Source organism: Miscanthus floridulus, chromosome 4 (genome assembly GCF_019320115.1).
Source record: "Miscanthus floridulus cultivar M001 chromosome 4, ASM1932011v1, whole genome shotgun sequence".
NCBI lineage: Eukaryota > Viridiplantae > Streptophyta > Magnoliopsida > Poales > Poaceae > Miscanthus > Miscanthus floridulus.
Genome location: NC_089583.1, coordinates 90,271,117 through 90,279,370, shown reverse-complemented (window position 1 = coordinate 90,279,370; position 8,254 = coordinate 90,271,117).

Genomic DNA, 8,254 nt, shown 5'->3' with positions numbered 1-8,254 from the left:
TCCTACGCGAGGCTCGAGGCAAGGCGGAGGACCTGGTGGGCTCGGCGTGGCGGGTGAGGGGCCCATGGCTTACCTTCTAGCTTTGTTTTTTGATGGGACTTTTGCGACCCATTTGATGTTCGCTTGGGGTACCCCATTCTGAGGTACCCGACAATAGCCCTCGAGCCTTGGGGGGAGTGCGTGCACTCTCCCTGAGGGTTTGCCGAGGCTTGGTTCACACCTACTCCGTAGGAATTGGGGTTTGTTTTTTGAGGTTCTGGTGGGTGCGCGCGAGCACACACGCTGGGTGTAGCCCTCGAGCCCCTGGAGGAGTGGAGTTACTCCTCCAGGGGCTTTTTTCATTTTTGCATCTGAACGAGTAGTTCTTATTACATTTACGGAGCCCCTAAGCGCAAGTCCAGGTTGCAGGGGTCTCGACGAGGCTGCTGGAAAAAGCCCTCTAGCCTCCGTACAGAGCGAGAGGTTCATCAGGGGCCCCCTTGACTTTGGGTATGATCCTCATGCTTCCTTTCACTCGGAAGGAGGGGTGGAATGTGCCAGGCTACCCTCGATGGGCACGAGCGTGGACACTTTTAGTGAGCTATTATCAGGTAGTCCAAGTGGAGGCCCGTACCCCGTTCGCTACGGGACAGCTAGTGGTCCAGAGACACACTCCAAGAGTACCAGAGGGTTTCTCTAGTGGGTGCCGAGGCCATTTGTTGGGCCTCGGTGGCTCGGTGCCTCCCTAAAGTGGGATCCCATTCGGAGACTTCCCTGCCGGTCTCGAACACGACTTAGGACGCCCCGAGTGACTGTCCGCTTGGGCCTGGGCCATTCGTAGGCTCGCCCCGAAGTCGTCCCTGACTTTGTTGCCCTGGGGTGGCTGTTGAAACCTCTTGGAGGCCCAGCCTTTGAACCCCTGGACCATAACGGGCTCGGTACCCTCTATCGTGTTTGTAGTGAAACCTCTAGCGCGGATTTAGACCATTTGTCTTTGTCTTAGGTGTCCTAGCCTTTTCATCCGACCCTCACATGTCATTTCATTCAGACGGAGGGTTTGTTTATCGAGCCCATTCTAGTCTCGGCAAGGTTGTAGGAAGAGCCCCTAGCCTCTATGTGAGAGGGCCGTCGGGAGTTCCCCTAGCTTTTTATATGCCCCTCGCGCATGAGGGCTTGTTTGCCGAGGCCCCTTTGGGCACGAGCCCAGGTTGTGGGGTCTCGGCATATATGCAGGGAGAGCCCCCTAGCCTCTACACAGGGTGAGAGGGCCGTCAGGAACTCCCCTGTCTTTTTGTATGACCCTCATGCTTCCTTTTCGCTCGGAAGGAGGGGTGGAATGTGCCTCGCTACCCTCGGTGGGCACGAGCGGTGGCACTTCCGATGAGCTGTTATCGGGTAGTCCGAGTGGAGGCCCATACCCTATTCGCTAGGGGATGGCTAGCGGTCTAGAGACACACTCTAAGAGTACTAGAGGATTTCTCTAGTGGGTGCTGAGGCCGTTCGCTGGGCCTCGGTGGCTCGGTGCCTCCCTACGGTGGGATCCCATTCGGAGACTTTCCTGCCTGTCTCAGACACGACTTTGGGCATCCTAAGCGTTTCGCTTGCTTGGGCCTCGGCCCCGTATAGGCTCGCCCGTGGTCGTCCCTGACTCTGTTATCCTGGGGCGGCTGTCGAAACCCTTTGGGGCCCAGCCTTCAAACCCCTGGATTGTAATAGGCTCAGGAGCCTGGTTCCTTCATACGAAAGGAATAGGCCGCAGGGGAGTGTCTCCCCTATTGGCTTAGCAACGGGTGGCGCACCTTTTGAGGCGGTTTCTTGGGGAGGCGAAACTGACGCCTGCTGCCAGTAGTGGCCGAGCGTGACATGGTGGATGGGACATAACTGTCCTTGCATTTAATGCAGGAGACATGGGCGCGTGGGCTGGCAAAATCGACTCGTGGTTAACTATGCCGGACGGGGGGAAAACCTCCCCGATTTCGTCGCCCATTCAGTTTCGCCTCCTCCCTGCATAAATACCCGAAGAGTCCCGCCCCTCCTCGTCTTACCTTGCCTGCATTAGCGTCGCCCCCGTCGAGCCGTCGCTAGAGCAGCGAGTGCCGGGAAGAAGAGGAGAGAAAAGCGAGCCTAGGGAGAAAGCGAGAAAAAAGCGAAAGCGTGGGAGGGAGAGAAAAAACTCACCGCCGCACCTGATTCCTCGATCGCACCCATGGCCGGCGACATCGTCATTGTCGGGGCGGACTCCTGGGATCCATCGGACATCACCAAGGAGATGCTTCAGTCGCTCGTTGATGGTGGACTCCTTCGCCCAGTGATAGACCCCACCAGGCCAGAGTGGATTGCTCCGTACGGCAAGCCAGAGCCGAGGCCTCACGACGACTACATCGTGAGCTTCGTCTCCTTCCATGAGCGTGGCCTCGGCGTCCCGGTGGATCAGTTCATGCGGGCGCTCCTGCACTACTATGGCGTGGAGCTCCACAACTTCAATCCCAACTCCATTGCTCAGGTGGCTATCTTTGTTGCTGTCTACGAGGGGTATTTGGGGATTGCTCCCCATTGGGAGTTGTGGCTCCACCTATTCCGGGCAGGGCACACTACCAAGCCGATGGGTATGTCGGGTAGGAGGAAGGCGATGAGGGCCGGCGGCTGCACTCTCTAGGTGCGCCAGGACCGCCAGCACCTCTACATCCCGGCCCAGCTCGCGTCCTCCAACCGACGATGGTACACAAGCTGGTTCTACCTTCGTAATGATGATGGAGGATTTCCCCCTTACACTGGGTGGATTGTGGGGAGCTGCCCGAAGAGATGGAAGTGGGGTGTCCCGAAGGACGACCAGCCTAAGTTGGAGCCGCTCCTGTAGGGGCTGGTGAGGCTGCAGGGTCATGGCCTCACCGTGGCTGTGGTCATGGCCGCCTTCCACCGCCAGAGGGTATTGCCGCTGATGGCTCGGCGGTGGCGGCTGTTTGAGATGAAGCCGGGTGAACCCATGGAGGGCATCCGGATGTCCTCCTCTGCCCTCTCCGACGAGGAAATTCTTCATCGAGTGGGGGAGACGGTAGAGGCGAAGTTGAAGGGCGATGACTTGACCCCCGTCGCGATGTGACCGTCGCGGGGGTTCCTTTCACTGGTAAGTCGTGTGCCGCTATAGCCTCTGAGCCTCCTCAGTCTCCCCTTACTCCTTGTTCCCTTATGCGTGTTTGTCGTTCCTTTAGGGGATGAGGGACACGCGCTCCTCTCCGCCGCCCATTCCCAAGGACGTGGGACGGCGAGCGATCAACCATGCTCACGCCGATGCGCAGAAGAGGCGAAAGGATGCCAAGGCGGTGAAGCGCACGAAGCACATCCTCGCGCGCGAGGAGCTAGACAAGCGCCGCCGTCAACAACAGAAGGATGGTCTCCCGTTGGAGGAATCCCCGTCGACGTCGTTGTCGATGGAGACCTCGGATGGGAATGACGAGGGCGAGGGAGGGCGAGGTCCCCTGGACCACCTTCCTGACGTCGTGAAGGTGGTGCTCGGGGTGCTGGCAAGCGGCCTGGCACCCCCGGGAGGGGGAGAAGAAGCAGACCCGGAGCCGGCGGTTGCCCGCTCTAGGGTCGAGGCCAACACGCCCGAGGTGCGGGCGTTAGGCAAACGTGCCGTTAGCCCGGTAGGCTCGGCAGCCGTGGTGGAGCAGGTGGTGGTGGAGGCGACGCCGCCGCCCCCGCAGAGGACCGAAGGGGCATCGGGGTCCGCTGAGGACCGACCGGCGCCGATGGATACGGAGGCGACGCCTCTGCCGCCGCCTCTGCCATTGCGGATGAGGTTTGCCGTGGCAAAGCGGTTGCCGCCCCATTCAAGGTAAGTGTATTTTTGGCAGGGTCATAGTGCCTTCCATTTGCTTTTTTGGTCTCACGCTGACCCTGTAGGTTAATTTTCCTTAGTCGGAAGTGGCCTGCGGACGACCTCCCCTTGGCACCCCTTAAGGCACTCAAGGCGAGCCCTGGCTCCTCCACCCACTGGGTGGTGGAGGCACAAGCCGCTATCCAACGTGGAGCGGCATCGGCGAGGGTCGATCCAAAGGAGCTGGCTCCCCAAGGAGGAGCTGCCGAGGTGGCCCCTATACAAACAAGGGAGGGAGTGCCTCCGCCCCGTGAGAGTGAGGCTCACGAGTCGGAGGGGGCTAGCCTACCCTTGGTTGCCGAGGCCCCCGGGGTCTCCGAGGTTGAGGCGACGGAGGCCACGACACCCACGACCGCCGAGACCATAGTGGCCGTGGTCGGTGTTTCTACGTCTGCCGAGGCCACGATGGCGGAGGCTGGAGCCCCCGAGACCATCGAGGCCGTCGTGATGACGGCGAGGCCGTCTGTCCAAGAGGTGGAGATGAAGGCGGCGGCAGAGGCCCCGGTGGCGCCCTTGGTTTAGGGGCCGCCGTTGTTGCGAGTGAGCGCCCAGGAGGTGGAGGTCTATTTGATCTCCTCCGATGATACTTCCTGAGCACTGGAGGTGGTCAACGCCGAGGAGACCAGTGCCGTGGAGCAGCCAGCGCTGATCCTAGACGAGGGAAGCTCGGCCCTTGTGCGGGTGCGACCCGAGCCTCTTGGGTGGGATCACCCATAGGTACTATGGTAGAGCCGGGACGACCCTGAGGGGGAGCCTCTGTTCGCCCTTGAGGATGCAGCCGAGGGCAGGAGCTGGGGCATGTTCAAGCAATACCACCAGCTGGCGGAGCGGTTGCTGTGGACGGCATTGTCCGTGGTGGCCGACGAGCTGCCCGGAGTCACCCAGGTTCATGTTTTCCTTTCTCACGCGATGTTGCCCTTTTCTGGTTTTGTTGCAATTAATGACCTCTATTCTACTTCCCCAGGAGCTCGAGACCCGGTCCCTTGGGAAGTCGGTCTTTCTCCAGCAGGAGAGGGGCGTCTGGGACTAGCTTCAGCGGTAGAAGGACCTTCTTGCCGGCGCCAACGAGCTCCTGTCGGCACGAAGCGTGGAGGTGGAGGACTTCCACCTTCATTGTGCCGACGCAAAGGTCGAGGCAGCCATGGCCCAGACACAGCTCGCCCCTCTAGCGGCGCGGGTGAAGGAGTTGGAGGAGGAGCTTACCCGCGCGGTCAGCGATCGGGATGCCTTTAGGTCCCGGGCCGAAGAAGCGACGGCCTCGGTCAAGGCCCTCGCTGGGCAACTGGGGGCAGAGGTGGGTGCGCACCAGCTGACGAAAGGCACCCTGGACGAGGCCCTGGCAGCAGTTGAGGCCTCGCAAACTGAGGCTGTGGTTTGGAGGGGGACGGTCAAGGGTGAGTTTTAGTCCCTTTGTTTTGTTTTGTTTTGTTTTCCTTATGTTCGCTCCCTCACTTCCTTGTGTGGCACAGAGCTAGGGAGTGAAGCTTCCAGGGCGGCCGAGGCTTCTCGGGTCGAGGCCCAGCGGTTGAAGGAGAAGGTCGAGGCCACCGAGGCCGAGGCCCTGCGCTGGAAGGAGAAGGCCGAGGCCTGTCAGGCTGAGACCCGACACTAGGAGCTGAAGGCCAAGGGTGAGTTTTGTGGGCTTCCTCTCCTAATTGAGGTTGTTTTTTCCCTCGCTCGACCTCATTCCACTTTCCGTGGTGCAGAGTCAGAGGCGGAGATCATTCGGGCCGCCGAGGCTTCTAGCGCAGTGCAGACGGTGCTCAAGACCAAGATTAGGGAGCATGAGGCGCTGAAACATGCTGCCCTTTCTGCCTACGAGGCCTTGGAGGTTGAGGGGGTTCAGTCAGGCAGCTCCCTGGGGAGCCGCTTGATTGCGCTGAGCCGCTAGATGCGTGAGCGGCTTTGAGGGGCGCTGCACACGGGTGTCAAGCGGGCGTTGGCCGTCATCTCCTCTCACTACCTTGGCGTGGACCTCCCGGCCATCAGTGATGGCTATGTTCTGCCTGATGATGATGAGGAGGCCGACGCGGCGGTCACGAAGCTGATGGAGGTGGTGGAAGGCCCTGGCACGGCACTGGCGACGCTCTTCGAAGAGGAGGTGGTTCCTCCCCTACCATCTGCCGGTGCTGAAGGCCCTGAGCCTTGATCTGGGCCCCAGAGGCTATGTAAAGATAGAATAGGGGTTATTTTTGTATCATAACATTTGTGGCCGTCGAGGCCTCTATTTCTGAAGTATTTGTGTTTCTTAGTTGTTTTTCTTATGTTTCCAAGCCTCTGCCCTCTGTTGCTTCTGATCAGATTTTGTTTGTGAAACACCCCTTTGGAGCCTAAGTCGTCCCTTGAGCAAGAGGTAGTGAGGGAGTGCCGTAGCCTAGGGGCATAGGCCGTCTCGCGACTCTACCGGCCCCTTGCTTAGGAAACAGACCTTGGTCCGAGGAGTTTTCACAAATGATTCGTCAGAGCCTGCTAGAGTCTTGGCGTAGGAATTTTTGCAAAAAACAACTAAAGAATAGTGCGTGGGACCTAGGGGGGAGTCCCCCATCTAGCCCTCGAGGGAGGCTCAGTTCTGCTGAGGCAGAGCCGAGTCTCCCTTGTCGTGTTATAGTATTGCCGAGGCCTACGATGGGCTCGGGGGGTTTCTCGAAAAATTAGACCAACTAAAGAACGCTTTTTAATTGTATTTCGAGAAAACGACATATACAATGCTTGGAAATTTAGGGATAAAAGCGACGTAGCTGTTCTATGTTCTAAGCGTTGGTGAAGATTTCGCCCTTCTCGTTGGCCAGCTTGTAGGTCCCGGGCTTTAGTACTTGGGCGATAATGTACGGTCCTTCCCATGGCGGGGTCAGCTTGTGGCGGCCCTTGTTGCTCTGTGCTAGCCTCAACACTAGGTTGCCTACCTTTAAGTCTCGGCCTCGGACGCATTGGGCCTGATAGCGCTGTAGGCTCTGCTGGTATTTGGCCGAGTGTAGTAGCGTGACGTCTCGGGCTTCCTCCAGTTGATCGAGGGCGTCCTCTCGGGTGGTGCGGTTACTTTGTTCGTTATAGACTTATAGCCTCGGGGAACCATATTCCAAGTCAGTGGGGAGGATGGCCTCAGCACCATAGACCAGGAAGAAAGGCGTAAACCCCGTGGCTCGGCTTGGAGTGTTCCTTAGGCTCTAGATGACCGACGGGAGTTCGGCGAGCCATTTCTTGCCAAACTTTTTCAACTGGTTGTGAATCCTTGGCTTGAGGCCTTGTAGGATCATGCCGTTGGCACGCTCCACTTGGCCGTTGGTCCTTGGGTGTCCTACGGCCGACCAGGCCACACGGATGTGGTGGTCGTCGCAAAACGTCAGGAACTTTTTGCTGGTGAACTGCGTCTTGTTGTCGGTGATGATGGTGTTGGGGACCCCAAACCTGTGGATAATGTCAGTAAAGAACAGCACCGCCTGCTCGGATTTGATTCGATTGATCGGACGAGCCTCGATCCATTTGGAGAACTTGTCAATTGATACCAGTAGATGGGTGTAGCCCCCGGGGGCCTTTTGTAGAGGCCTGGCCATGTCGAGACCCCACACGGCGAACGGCCATGTGATGGGGATAGTTTGTAGGGCTAGGGCTGAGAGATGTGTTTGCCGAGCATAGTACTGGCATCCTTTGTAGGAGCGTACTAGCTTGGTGGCGTCGGCGACCGCTGTCGGCCAGTAGAATCCTTGGCGGAAAGCGTTCCCTACGAGCGTCCGAGGCACCGCATGGTGCCCGCAGGCGCCTGCGTGTAAGTCCCAAAGCAGGGCTTGGCCTGCCTCGGCACTGATACACCATTGGAGGACACCTGAGGGACTTCGCCTGTACTAATTCGTCATTGTAGAGGGCGTAGGTCTTGGCTCGGCGCGTAAGCCAGTCGCTGCATTCGGTTTTGTCGTCAGGAAGCTCCCCCCTGATCAAGCCAATCGAGGAACGGGACTCGCCAATCCGCGTCCTAATTAGTCTGCGGAGGCTCGGCAGTTGACTTCCATGACCTCGGGCTCGGTCGAGGGGGTCTCGGCAGCAGAGGGGGCATCGAGATTTGCTGTGGGTTCCACAGCAGGCCCTCCTTTGTTGCCGAGGTGTAGCCAATGGAAGGTTTGTGGAGGTCTCTGGCGAAGATGTTCGGGAGGACCGGGGCCCAGTGCCAAGGCCATCTTCGCCAGCTCAGTCGGACGGCCTCGTTGTACTTCCAGCGTGACTGTGATTTAGTTCGAGACCTGTCGAACTTGTCTTCTAGGCGTCGTACCAACTTACAGTAAGCCTCCATTTTGGGGTCGAGACAATTTGACTCCTTCATCACTTGATCTATGACGAGCCGCGAGTCGCCTCGGACGTTGAGGCGCCATGCCCCAAGCTTGATGGCGACTGGTAAGCCATTGATGA